Source organism: Mustela nivalis, assembly GCF_964662115.1.
Source record: "Mustela nivalis genome assembly, chromosome: 11".
Classification (NCBI taxonomy): domain Eukaryota; kingdom Metazoa; phylum Chordata; class Mammalia; order Carnivora; family Mustelidae; genus Mustela; species Mustela nivalis.
The window spans coordinates 73,198,144-73,212,742 of NC_139030.1; the positions used below are offsets into that span (position 1 = coordinate 73,198,144).

The 14,599-nt window shown below is 42.4% G+C and overlaps 2 long non-coding RNA genes across 2 annotated transcripts in view; one reads left to right on the forward strand and one right to left on the reverse strand.

The window, feature by feature from the left end:
• Positions 1 to 13,882, forward strand: part of LOC309843845 — a 98,208-nt gene extending 84,326 nt beyond the window's left edge. The window contains exon 3 of the long non-coding RNA XR_014300369.1: positions 11,835 to 13,882. This is a non-coding gene — a long non-coding RNA (uncharacterized lncRNA). The remainder of the gene's footprint in view (positions 1 to 11,834) is intronic.
• LOC309844484 lies at positions 9,383 to 10,827 on the reverse strand. Its single transcript, XR_014300731.1, has 2 exons — positions 10,629 to 10,827; positions 9,383 to 9,724 (listed from the first exon to the last, which is right to left on the reverse strand). It is a non-coding gene; the product is annotated as an uncharacterized lncRNA (long non-coding RNA).
• Positions 13,883 to 14,599: the final 717 nt, after the last annotated feature.

Below are 14,599 nucleotides of genomic sequence, written 5' to 3' on the forward strand. Positions count from 1 at the left end.
AATTTTAAAAATAAAAGCATTCCCCTGCTTTGAAAATGAAGGCTAACCTTAGAGTCTGGGGTGACTATGTGCATATTTCACAGGGATTGGGTTCGATTCGGGAGCAACAGTGGGGGCGCTACCCCCAGTCTATTGTCTGCATGAGAACAGGAGGGTAGGTCCTGGAGAAGATGGGGAAGACTTGACTCTCATTCCTGCTCTTTGCTTGAATCCAACATTAGTCAGAAAACAGAGCAGACACCCCCACACTACCTGAAAACTATTTTGTGAGGTCATCCGTGATGTTCCCATTCCCGTCCACTTTTATTATTTCTGTTTCTTCAACTTCTAATCTTGAATGTGGCTGGAAGCAGAAGAGTAAAGATGATATAGCTCATGGTCTCATTGGCTGTGCCTGAAGCCCTGGGGACAGGGGCAAATTCTGGGAGAAGTTGTAATTGATGCAAATGTCTCTGGATGAAACAAGGGTTTAATCCACAGAGAGAAAGAATGCACCATTTACCAGGCAAAATGAAAGAAAGCAGACCAAAAATACACATATTGAGATTTTTTGTATTTTTTTTGTTTTTTAAGGAAAAATAAAATTTCTTTCTATATTTATTTAACTTATTTTTATCTTTTTAAAGATATATTTATTTATTTTAGAGAGGGAAGGGACAGAGGCAGAAGGAGAGAGACAGAGAATCCCAATTAGACTTCATGCTGAGCCCAACGCAGGGCTCGATTTCACGACCCTGGGGTCATGACCTGAGCCAAAACCCAGATGCTCAACCAACTGAGCCACCCAGGCGCCCATCTCTCTATATTTAGGTGAAGGAGGACATGGGGGAAGATTATTTAAAAAGAGACAAAAATTAGTCTGGCATCAGACATTTTCTCTGTAACACTCCAAGTCCAAAGACAATGCTCCAAAATTTGTACACTTGTAAGAGGCCAAAAAACTAAGAGCAGAGACTTTTGTACCCAGTCAAGTTCTTACAGTACAAGGTCATCCTCAGTTGTACGGTGGAATCCAAAACCTCCACTCAGGTTCTCTTCCTGAAATAACCTGTTAGCGCTATATTCCAGCCAACAGAAAAACAATCAGTATCAAAAAAAAAAAATTTTTTTTAAAGTGCTTTCTTCACTCTGTTAGTTCATAAGCATTTAATGAATAGCTACAGAGTGCGAAGCACTGTGCTAATAAGTAAAATGCTAGATGAAAGGAGGTCCACATCCCTGGGAAGCCCACAGCCCAGAGAGACAGTGAAATGAACAGGCAAGCACCTACTATCTGGACAGGGGGTCTGTCAGGACAGGTAGCATGACATTGTAGTGAGGCTTTTATCATTTATCATTTTATCATTGTGGAAAGATCTTTTATCATTTAAAATAAGGGGCTGGGCAAAGAGGCAAGTGTAGGCTTCTGTGGAAACCCTAAGTGGGAGGCCTGGTCCAGGTTTGGGTAGTCAAGGGCTGGCTTCTTGGAGAATGTCTAGTCTGAAACCAGAGGGATAAGGAGGATTAAAGCTAAAGAATAGGTGGAAGAAGAAAGGGTGCTTCCCAGGGAAGAACAAACCCAAGAGCATGGGCCTAGAGAGGACGCGTGGTCCTGAAGAACAAAACCAAGTTCAGGGTGGCCCCCAAATTATCATTGAACATGGCAGCTATACAGCACCGTGTTCAATGGTCCATGAGCCCCGGGCAGCGGCCTACAGGTCCCAGCCAAGGTTTTATCCCAGTTCTTGGCTCAGTGCCCTGTTCACTGTAGGTCCTCAACAGTTATTTGTTGAACGAAAAAAATGAGTTATGTCAAGATGGCCCCCAAAGAGAAAAACCCATATGTTTTAAATGTAAATTACTAAAAACTGCAATAATAATGTACCAATCTAGGAGTATAATGTAAAATTAATTTAACGGGGTGCCTGGGTGGCTCAGTGGATTAAGCTGCTGCCTTCGGCTCAGGTCATGATCTCAGGGTCCTGGGATCGAGCCCCGCATCGGGCTTTCTGCTCAGCAGGGAGCCTGCTTCCCCCTCTGTCTCTGCCTGCCTCTCTGCCTACTTGTGATCTCTCTCTCTGTCAATTAAAAAAAAAAAAGAAGAATTAAAATTAATTTAACAAAGACTAGGAAGTAATTGAGGGCCCAGGAAAGGATACAGTACAATAAATTTTATTTTGTGTAAGAAGGAGCCATAGTCATGGCTTTGATTTTGACTTAAATGATTAAAAGATTATGTTTAAATAGATACTTGAAAAAATTAAAAGAATCCACTGGTGTAGGTTTTTGTTGTTGTTGTTGTTTGTTTTTTTTTTTTTTTTTTAAAGCAGTGCACATAACACAAAATGAAAAAAGAAAGCTACAGTAAAGCGTAAACCAGAAAGAAAGCAGAACAAAGCCAGGTGAGAGACGTGCACCAACCATTGGGGTAATGATAATAAATGTCAGAATTTAAATTTCATTATATCAAAGCTAAGTTGAATGACAGGAGGCAAAAATTGAACTACATAATACAAGAGACAGACATGAAGGAGAGATCTTTTATCATTTAAAATAAGGGGCTGGGCAAAGATGGAGAAGAGGCTCATACATGCAGAGAGGGAGGGTGATAATGTCAATATCAAGAAAATACAGACATTGATCAAGAAGCCTTATAGTTGTAATAAGAGTCATGTTTTGCTGTGAGAGGTCACAATACTGAAAATGGTCGTTAGCCTTCATGCACTGATAAATGTATACTACATTGGCATTTCTAAATTTATACTTTAGAAGTCAAGATCAAAAATATAATTGTTAGGGAGAATTATCAATCCCAGCACCCTGTGACAGATCAAAAGCCCGGGAAGGGAGATAAGGCTTTGCAGTTGTATTTGTTGCCTGTGGCTGCGGTAACAAATTTCTACCCACCTGACTGTTTAAAAGAACACACCTTCATGCTTTGACAGTTCTGGAGTTCAAAATCGGTAACTGGTTTTACTGGGCTGAAACCAAGGTGTTGGCAGAGCCCACTCCCTCTGGAGGCTGCAGGAAACCCTGTTTCCCTGCTTCCTCCTGCTCTGGGGCTACATTCCTTGGCTGGTGACCCCTTTCTTCTTCTTCAGAGCCTGCAAGGCAGCTTCCTTGAGTCCTCTCATTGTCTTCTTCCATATTGGATCTCTCTCTCTCCACCTTCTTATAAGGATACTTGTGACTGCAATGAAAGCATATCTGGATAATCTAGGACCCTCACACCATCTCGAGATTATTAATCGCATCTGCAAAATTTCTTTTGTCGTATTAAGTAATGTTCTCAGTTTTCAGGGATTAGGATTTGGGAGCATTACTCACTCAACCAACTGCAATGATAATGGTAAGACTTGACAAAGGTCATGCTCACCCTGATGGGACTACTTATTTTCAGGTGTCCATGGGGCAATTACAAAAGTGATATAAATTTGACTTTATAATTACCCTCAAAGAAAAATTATTTGCTGTCACAATCTTCTAAAATTCAAAATTTATAGTAAACATTTAGAAAGAATAACCCAATTACTTGGATATTATAAATAAAATAAAATGAGTCCCAAATAATGAGTAAGGCACCAAATATTATTTCAGATGGTTTAGGCAATCATAAAACTGAGGACACTACTAAGACTGTTAGACAGAGCTGGAGAGGCTGATTCTTCTTTTTTTTAATTATTTATTTGACAGAGAGAGAGATCACAAGTAGGCAGAGAGGCAGGCAGAGAGAGAGAGAGAGGCAGAAGCAGGCTCCCTGCCGAGCAGAAAGCCCTATGCGGGGCTCAATCCCAGGACCCCGAGATCATGACCTGAACTGAAGGCAGAGGCTTAACCCACTGAGCCACCCAGGTGCCCCCGGAGAGGCTGATTCTTACCCCTAAATTCTTTCATTATCTAGTGGAAAAGAAAAGAAATATATAAATAATCATTCAAGGCAGGCAATTAATTAGAAAGAACATGGAATATATAAAAGCAGAAATTAATCAGCTGGAAAAGAGGTAGAATTGGTAAGTAAAATGAGAAGTGATTTATTTGCAGAGATAATAAACACGTCTGCCAAGTGTAATCAAAGAATAAATGGAGAAACAATGGCAAAGCAAAATGAGAAATGAGAACTCCCATTACCACCATTATATTGCTGTCTTATTTTGAAGGCTCCAAACACAGGACAGAAATAAAGAATATGTACTTGATATGAAGATGAAAGTATTATTATTGCCAGCCAATATGAATATACATAAACACCTCATCATCATCAATCAAAACAACATGAGCATTGTCAGTAGATTCAGTGGGTGAAAATGAAAGTAATAAATAAATGTCAAGTCTTTGTATCTTCTATACCCACTTAGAAAACATCATAATTATTAACACAAATATTTTTATTACACTTACCAAGAAATGTGCAATAACAATTGGTTACCAAATGTGTCCTGGATGATAAGACTAACTATTTTGTATGACAGAATTTCCCAGTTTACATGATTTGAGTTATTGCAAACAAAATCTCTATAATACTTTTTGAGAGACTTGTCAAAATAATATCAAAGTTCATTTGGAAGAATGAAGTGATGACCTTGAATTTTAAATATTTTGAAAAGGAAGTATTAGGAGGGGACATGGCTTTTCCAAATATTAAAAATACTCTAAAGTGATGTTAATTGTGAGTCCATTTAGCCCTATTATTAGAGAAGGAGTTTGAATATACCATCATCCCCATCACCATCATCAACACCATTGCCACCATCACTACCACCATTACCACCACCACCATCACCATCATCATCATTATTATCACCATGACCACCACCACCAGTATCATCACCACCACCACCATAACCATTACTATCATTACTATCATCACCACCACCATCACCATCACCACTATCATCACTGCCACCACCATCATCACCATCACCATCATTACTATCACCACCACCACCACTATCATCACTGCCACCATCATAATCATTACTATCAACACCATAACCACCACCACCATCACCATCATCACCATCACCATCACCACCACCATCACCATCACATCACCACCACCACCATCACTACCATCACCACCACCACTATCACTACTATCATCACCACCACCATCACCATCACTACTATCATCACCACCAACACCATCACCATCATCATTACCACCACCATTAGTGCCATCATCACTATCACTACCACCATCACCAGCATTACTACCATCATCACCATCACCACCACTACCATCTCCATCATTACCATCTCCATCACCACCATATATGTCTGATGCCATGAACTACATTTCCCAGAATCCCTTTCCTTGTAGTTTTGTCTGAGTTTGTCCATGAGAAGAACTTATGCAAGATGGAAAGTAGAAATGATAATAGGCAGTTATGAACCTAGGCCTTAAGAGACATTGTTCATCTCCATTTACCTTCCTGAGTTTCTGGCATCATAATAAGGAGAATTTGCACCAACTGGCCCTGGGTCTCAGAAAGAAGATAAGAGACACCAAAATCTGAAGAGCTCTGTGGCTGATTCACAAACTGAACAAGAATGATGTTAAAACTTGTATGCCACTGAGATTTTGTCATTGTTCATCATATAGCACTTACACAATACTGGTTTATTAATACAGGTACACAGACTTTGTCTCGCCTTTTTTCCTTATTTTCCATTATTCTCATTGTTTTCTTCCCTTACTTAAAAAGAAATTGTATTGGGGTGCCTGGGTGGCTCAGTGGGTTGAAGCCTCTGCCTTCGGCTCGGGTCATGGTCTCAGGGTCCTGGGATCGAGCCCTGCATCGGACTTTCTGCTTGTCAGGGAGCCTGCTTTTCCTTTCTCTCTCTGTCTGCTTTCCCCTTCTCTCTCTGTCTGCCTCTCTGCCTGCTTGTGATCTCTGTCTGTCAAATAAGTAAATAAAATCTTAAAAAAAAATTGTATTTCATTATATGTGTAATAGTGAGATATCTCAAACCCTTTCTGGAAAAAGATGAAGTATAAATAAGAATACCAATGAAATATTTCAGGGAATGCTACTTTATCCTTTCAGATTTCCATGAGTGGTTCCAATCTGTTTTAGAATGGCCTTATGTGAGTTTTCAATATAGTTTGGATGGTAGCCATTAAGGAGAAGTCTAGGATAAATAAGTCAAATGAGAATAATGTCAAATCATTTTATCCTTGGAGAGCAGGAGAATTTGGGAGCAGGAAGCCAGGTGGAATATTACAAGCAGGTGATGTATCATAAAGTCATGCAAATGAGTTAATGACCGAGTTGGAAGTAATCACTGGAGCATGGATTTGTCCTATTCCCCCTTTTTTTTTCTTGAAGGATACCACGGTTATGTAATTTTTATATCAAGGATTTTCTTCTGCTTTTATTCTCTGGTTCCTTTTATTATTTTAGAATTCATTTCATTTAAAAATTCTGGAAGAAGGAATCTCAAAGTCCTAGCAGCATTATGTTATAAATTTTTGCAATTATCTGTAATTTTTTTAAGTAAAAGAGTTTACTTGCTTTAGAATGCTTTTTATTATTGTTCTTCATTCTCCAAATTTAACTTGTTACAGCTTTCAGTAAACAGGATTGGGACACCGCTAATGTTCAGTGATCTGAGAACATAGCATCAATTGATAACAATAAATGAAGAAAATCAATCACTGGCAATATAAAACCCCGGGGAAATCAGCTGAAGTGGAAAACTATATATTTTGTGCAGAGGCTTAAAAGAAGGGAAAATTATGGCTTTATTGGATCTTCCCTCCATTCTGAAAGCACACAGCAGGTCTGTGTAATTTACTTTTTGAGGCTATTCTGAGCATACACTGAGATGTAGTGAGTGCGTACTGTGAAATGGGTCATTAATTCTCCTCCTATTTTGCTGCATTGAAGCAGATGATGATTATTAACCTAGCAACATGGGGAAACTACGAAGCGAACGTAGCCTTTGGAATGGGGAGGCATCACTGATTGTGTGTGGACAATCCAATTTTTCTTCCCCTTTTATAAAGGTGACTTTGTTCCCTTCATGTGGCTAAGTCCTGCACTTGGTGCAGTCCAATGTAAGGGTGTTAGTGTACTATGTATGTGTTAGGACCATGGATGTGTATGGTAATAGTAGAGTGTAAGTGAACAACGTGTACACTGTGTTATGAAAAAAAGATCATTCCAAGTTCCCTTTTTCATAATATTTGGAATATATGCAACTATATATGAGAAAAAATATATTTTTATGTATTATCTTTCATTCTCCAAATTTAACTTCTTATAGCTTTATTTGCCTAAGTCCCATGCCATATATATATATATAAATAATAATTTTAATTTAATATTTATAAATATTTAGAATTTATAAAATATAATTTAATATTATGTATCATATATATGTTTTTCTTGGAGGACAGGCTGGGTTTGAGAAGCTAGAGTGAGGAAGGAGCAGATGAGGAGGGCGAAGGAATGGCACGTATATGGAGAGTTAGATGGGGGTCTCTGAGACAAAGCTGAATTGAGACTAAAACAGAAAGCACATTAGACACAGCCTCCCTGTTGGTCTGTAGGAGCCTTAGGAGAAGCATTTATGCCTATGAGCCAACCCAACCAGCCGAGTTACCGGGGAGACAGCTGAGGCTGAGCTATGGGGTCGTGGCATCTGCGGTCCCTGAGCTGCAGTTCTGCAGAGCAAGGCAGGCCTGTGTGGCCTGTCCAGTATTCTAGGCTGTGTCCAGTGGCAGGCGTATCTGCACAGAGGGACCAGATGAGGAAGAGGAGAGGCCCTATGTCAGTCTTATTGAGGTGTAAATCCAATTTGCTGCCAATATATGGTAAGGAGCAGAGGGGATGGGACCCATCAGCCAGGGGTTTAGGAGCAATGCAGCAGGGCAGAGACCACTCACTGGCATTGCATCAGAGGCCTGGGCTGGCTAGAGCAGAACAGCTTTCCTGATTATCTCTGTATCCGGGTGAACTTGACAGGTGCATCATGATGAGTGGAGCCCTTGGATTCTTTGACCATCAGGGAAAGGAGGTAGGATTCCTAGAAAAGAAATGAAGGAGAGAAAGAAGAGGGAGAAGGAGGAGGAGGAGGAGGGGAAGAGGGAGCGGAGGAGAAAGGAGGGGGAGAGGAGGAGGAAGGGGAAGAAGACGTCCTTACAGGATAGGAGGAGGCTTGAACCATTTGAATTTAAGAGCAAAGATTTGACCTAATGCTTAAGCCAGGCTGAGAAAATGAGTTGTGTCTGTTACAGAGACCTTACACTAAGTACAGCAGAGGCTTCCGGCTCCTCATACATTTATAAAGCTGGGAAGTTCTGGGAATGTTCCTTCACCCATGCAAATAGCTAGCAGTGTATAACAGAAGAACAGAATGTATTTCATGCCCTCATAGGTACAGAACAGAAGTCCCATCTGGGGCAAGGTGAAGGGGAAAGGCCATCAGGGATGCGAACGAGCATGTCCACGGGTGTAACTGAAGGAAGAGGCTGCATTAATTGGATCTCGTCGCATAATGAATTACCACACACTTAGCAGCTTCAAACCTATAGTCTATCCTCCTTATCAGCAGATTCTGTATCGGCTACAATTAACCTGCAACCTCAAAAAATCAGTACTCACAAGGCTTTCACAGTCATTTGCAAATACGGGTAGAGCGGCAAAGTACGTCACCCAGTGTGCACATTTCCAGTGGCAGTGGAACAAGGCAATGCTCTGTCTTCTGGTTTCAGCACTCACACTGCAAACAAGAGTCCTCTTGTAGTCTGTTTTGTGCTGCGCTTTTGCCTTTTTTGATTTTTATCGGTAATTTTGCTGTTTAAAGTGGCCCCCAAGCATTGTGCTAATAATGTGTTTTCTGGTGCTGCCAAGCTCAAGGCTGTGATGTGCCTCCTGGAGGTCATCTGTGTGCTAGACGACCTTCATTCAGACATGCGTTGTAGCACTGTTGGCTGTGAGTTCAATGCTAAAGAATCCACAGTACATTAAATAAGGTGTCTTTAAACAGAAACACACGTAAAACAAGGTTATGTATTGATCAATTGATGAAAATGCTGTCATCACAAAAGATAAGAGACTCAATCATAGGGAACAAACTGAGGGTTGCTGAGGGGATGGGGGATGGGGCAGCTGGGGGGTTGGGCATTAAGGAGGGCACGTGATGTGAAAAGCACTGGGTGTTATACGCAACTGATGAATCTGCTTTTGAGACTAATAATACATTATATGTTAATTAATTGAATTTAAATTTAAAAAAGAAGTCTCACATCTAGAAAAAAATAAAATTTAAATTTAAATTAAAAAGAAAAGAAAATGCCGTCACAAGAGGCTGGCAGGACCCTAACTCTCTACTTCCCCTAGGAGCAACGGCATGAATTCACTTTTCACACCAACATTGTAGAACGTAACGACTGTGAAAAGCGAGAATCGACTGTACATTTATTGCACTTATTATCTCACAGTTTCTGTAAGTCAGGAGTCTGGGGGGCTGCTTAACAGCATCCTCTGCTTAAGGGCTCAAAGGCAGATGTCGGCCAAACCATGTTCCTCTGAGGGGCCTGGGTGTTCTCCAAGCATGGGTGATGGTTGGCAGAGTTCAGTCCGTGGTGGCTGTGGGACTGAGGTCCTGTTTTCTAGCTGGCTGCTGGCTGCCCTGTTCTCAGCATCAAGAGGCCACCAGCACATCTTTGTCATGTGGCCCACCCACAGCGTGGAGCTTGCTTCTTCAGGCCGGCAGGAGAATCTTTCACTCTAGTTGCCTATGAGGGAGTTTTATACAGCATAATGTCACGGGAGTGACTATCTCATACATAATCCACTCCAGAAGAGACAGCCCATCCCCTCTGAGCTGTTCTGTTGGTTAGAAACAGCTCATAGGTACCAATTACACTCAAGAAGAAAGGATTGCATGGGGCATGGCTCAGTGGGGGTCCACGAGGGTGTGTTTCCTGTAGAGGTATACCAAAAGCTTCTAAACGATTCCATCCAGGTTTGGGGACCATGACTAGATGTCACTGTTACTTGGATAAAACTAACAATTATGAAATTAATTTGGAAGATCTGTACATTGATGTGGAAGGCATGTGTGTTGGGACACCTAGGTCTTATTCAGCTGTGTCACTGACACCCAGAGGGCAAATAACTGGGCCTCCATTTTGTCAACTGTATATAGGGGACCACAGGGTTAGAAATCCACAGGTAAGTGAACTGTAGGCATTTTTTAAAAACTGAAATTGGGGGGCACCTGGGTGGCTCAGTGGATTAAAACCTCTGCCTTTGGCTTAGGTCACAATGCCAGGGTCCTGGGATTGAGCCCCACATCAGATTCTCTCTGCTCAGCGGGGAGTCTGCTTCCTCCTCTCTCTCTCTCTCTCTGCTTGCCTCTCTGTGTACTTGTGATCTCTGTCAAATAAATAAAATTTTAAAAATAATTGAAATCGTGAACTCAGGGGATGACAGTTTTCTACAAATCCTTCAGATTGGGGCAAGGCCTCAGGGAGGCTCTGCTCTATCCTCTTCCACTTGGTTAAGAATTCTTCAAAGGGCCCCTGTTTCATGGTGAATTTTCAGTGGAATGGAGATGAAAAGGCCCAGAAGTACAGAACTGATTATAGCTAAGTCTCTGTCGGTCCACACTGAGCCCACAATCTGCACGTTGCTTACCTCCAGGCCCACAGGTGAGATGCTCAGAAAGCTCTGTCTTTCTTCCAGATCCTGGGATTCAAGAACTGGGTTGCAGGGAGGGCACAGTGCGCCCAGGTTTTTTGGATATGGGTTTACATGTCATTACGGGTAGTTCCAAGGACATCATCCATGTAGAGCTCCCGAGGCAGCCTCAAATCACACAGACTTCCTCCTGGGTTTAGCAATAAAGAGGGAACTGGGCTTGCAGTGTCTCCCTGATGTCTTAGTGTGTGTGTGGCCTAATTAAGGTCCATTTAGGAGGAATACACATCAATACGGCTCTTTCTCCTTAAGAATTTCTTTCAGACTGCAGTTCTTTTATTTAAGAACTGCTTTGTTTCTCTTGTATTTGGAGTCCAAAAGCCATTAGGCGTCAGAGCTCCTGCTCCTTCAATGGGCATTCAGAGGCAGACTGCAGATGGCCGGACAAGGGTGGCCCTTGTGCTCTGGGCCGGATCTGCCCCGGGGCCTTACTCTGATGGAGCATCTTTCACTAACATTTGCTTTTTCAAAGCCATCTTTTCTTAACAAAAGCTTCTTTCTCTATAGATGACTTCTAATAACCTTTTTTATCCCTATAAGGACATTTGGTTCTAACCCTTTCCAGAAACCCATTCCTAACTTCTAAATCCGGTGAGAGGCAATAGCTTCTCAGCAGAGACACCGCATGTTACACAGTGTCACAGCCCTGCTGGATCAAACCAGGTCTTTTTGCTCAGATTCAATGCTGTTTCTCTGTAAAACAAAGAGGCTGAGTGGGATGATCTCCAGGGCCCTTTTTTTTCTCCTCTAAAACGATGTTCTGGGGAACATAAATAAAATAAAATAAAAATGCTGTTGTGGGGTCTGAGACTGGAGATAAATCATGTGATACCTGGATTCCAGCACCCCAAGATGCCAGGTGTGTTTGCTCAATATTCAGATTCCCGGGTCCCAGAGAGACCTACTGGTTGAGGATTGTGGGGGAGTGGGGGAGTGGAGTCTGAGAATGTGTATTTATAGCAAGCTTTCCAGGTGTTTCCAATGTGCAGTCAGATTCAGGAACAACTGGGTGGCATTTGTTTAGGAAGCAAGCTACAGCAGCATGTTTCTGCTTGCAAGAATAAGCAATGCGTTCAAAACAGCGGGAGGGAAGCCTGCTTATTCTGCTCACTGAATAGTCTCTGACTTTTCTTTCTGGCACAGGTGCATCAGTCTTTGTCCCCGGAAGAAAACACAGCAAATAACTATGGGAAACAATGAGCTCCCACTTGAGCAATTGGCCTCTCCTCCCGCCAGCTTTTATCAGGCTTCACCCTCAGGGATGAGCAGATACACGTGCAGAAGTTGTCCACCACCTGATTGATGAAAACTGCAAAACGTAGACCAACTTATACACTCATGTTGCTTTTTTGCATTTTGACAATTCCATCTTCTCTTGTCAATCCACCTGAAAGAGACTGAAGTTGCTGTTATTTTGTCTTTTTTTTTTTTTTTTTTTTGAGGACTGGAAGGTAGACTTCCTCTTCATTTACCTAGTTTTCACCTATGAGGATGCAAATCAAGAAGCTATCAGGAGAGTACTTGGGGGTCACTTAACCTTGTTTTGAGGACTGACGTGTCTCAGGGATCATCCTACTAAGGAGAGCTAAAGGAAGTTGCTCTCTGTTGCAGAGATCTGAAGGCATTTCCCACTGAGAGAGCACTGATATTTTACCCACTTCAATTAATAAAAGAAGCTTCTGCTTCTGGTACTCCTTCCTATGGAGGAGAAGTAAATAGTAAATGGTTAGCCTGCAGCCCACCCCCATAATGAGATGGTGTGTGGTCAGTGCAGGGACGTTTCAGAAAGCAGGTGATCTTTCCTCATCTTAGGTCATCTAGGTGTAGGAGCCTCACCTCTAGGAGGGCTCAAGTGTTCATGAGCACACATTGAGTTCTCGCGATGGGTTCATAGAGAGACCTCAGCATGCTGGGGTGTCATTCTCAGATTGTCAGCTGCCTGGGGGACAACTGGGTGGCAGTTGCTCTGCATCATCTGCAACGTGCTGTGGAGAAGAACTCTGCCTTGTCTGGTGCGCCATGTTTGATTTGCTTCCTAGCAGTGTCTGTCTGTCTGTTTTGTTTTGTTGTACCCATGAATATTGCTGAGAATGGTGATGAGTGAACAGAAAACAATCAAGTCATCTGAATTCGCTAAACTCAATGACATGGAGAGCTTCTGGGAAGCTTCTCAGAAAGGGTTTTATGTCTCAGAAAATGAGCTTGAAATGCATTTTTTCTCTCTTAAATGAAATCTTCAACTCTGCCTCTCTTTTTATGACAAAATCTTTGAGTTGACAGAGAAGGTACCCTCCCAGCTTCAGAACAGGACATTCCTGGGATGACTCCTTGCCCTCATGCCTGGAAAGAAGTGGACAGAAGGTTGGGATCAGTGGTGGGCTACTCTGGGTTCTGGGTGAAGCATTCTTGTCCAGGGTAATGATCAGGGCTGATATTTGTGCCGAAGAAGGTGAGATTATGAGATAACATTGGGCTAGGAGACCCAGAAGTACCCTAATTCTACCTCAGCCCATCTCCCCTCCCTGGGAAGTCTCTGATGGAGCCCTATGCTCAGAGGACAATCTCAGGGGTCAGAGTATCACTAGCTGGACCTCTGACCCCATGCACTAAGCTCCAGCATATTCTTTGGAGCTGAGAAAGTTTGAATCACATGGTGACCCAACCTTGGCCCTGAAAGATTAGGCCAGAGAAACCACTTCATCCTGAGAATGAGATGTAGTTGGCCCTGGATGTTTCTCCCAGGCCACCCTGAGGTCAAGGACGCTCACACATGAAGGAGAAGACAAAGGCAGCTCAGAAAATCCACAGAGAGGTGGTGTGGGAATCCAGCCAAGCTACTAACAGGAAAATCCTCCAGAAAGGAGCTCTATATCCTTTGTGTGACCTTTAGCTTCTTGACTTTAGGGCCATGATCTGGGTGGAAATTTTCATTTATTTTACCTACCTCTCTGTGTGAACTGGGGAAGGGGGAATGGGGAAAGAAATGGGGAAGGAGAGAGCCTTGAGTCAAAAGTCCCTCTACAGGGGTGCCTGGGTTAAACCTCTGCCTTCAACTCAGGTCACGATCTCAGGGTCCTGGGATGGAGCCCCACATCAGGCTGTCTGCTCAGCAGAGAGCCTGCTTTCCCCTCTCTCTGTGCCTGCTTCTCTGCCTAATTGTGATCTCTCTCTCGCTGTAAAACAAAACAAAACAAAAACAACAACAACAAAAAAAGTAGTCCCTCTATACTTGCTTTCTCTCTGAGAGGCCAAGGGACTTATTGCTAGTTTTTAGGGTCTATCAGGCATGTTGCTTTTCCTGTAACCCTGGGATGGGAACATGACCAGTGTTTCAGGGAACACCTGCCCAGCCTTTGTGGGGTACCCTCTCCAGTTCTTACCAATATATCTCACATCCATAAAAGATTAGTGAATGTCTTTTATAATTCCACCAAAAGTGTTCAAGTTGGCCAGGACACACCTTCAGAGAAGGTTGCCTAGCAGACATCTATACAAAGTGGAGAAAACCCCCTTTGCTCTCAACTCTGAGTCCCAGGATCTGCAGAGATCCTCCGGAGATACCGCTGTGGAGAATCACAAGTTAGATCATACAATTCTGCGAAGGAAAAGTGACACAGATCCACTAGACATTCCTCAGAATGCCCAAATTTTGGAACAAAGACAACTCTAAGTGCTGGCAAGAATGTGAGGCAATAAGAACTCTCATTCTTTGCTAGTGGAAATGCAAAATGATACAGCCTCTTTACAAGACATACAAAGGGTTCCTTACAAACTGAACATATTCTTATCATATGATCCATCAATTATAGATATTGACCTGAAAGAGTTGAAAACTTACATCCACACCAGAGCCTGCACTGGATGTTTATGGCTACTCTATTCATCACTGTGGAAACTTGGAAGCCACC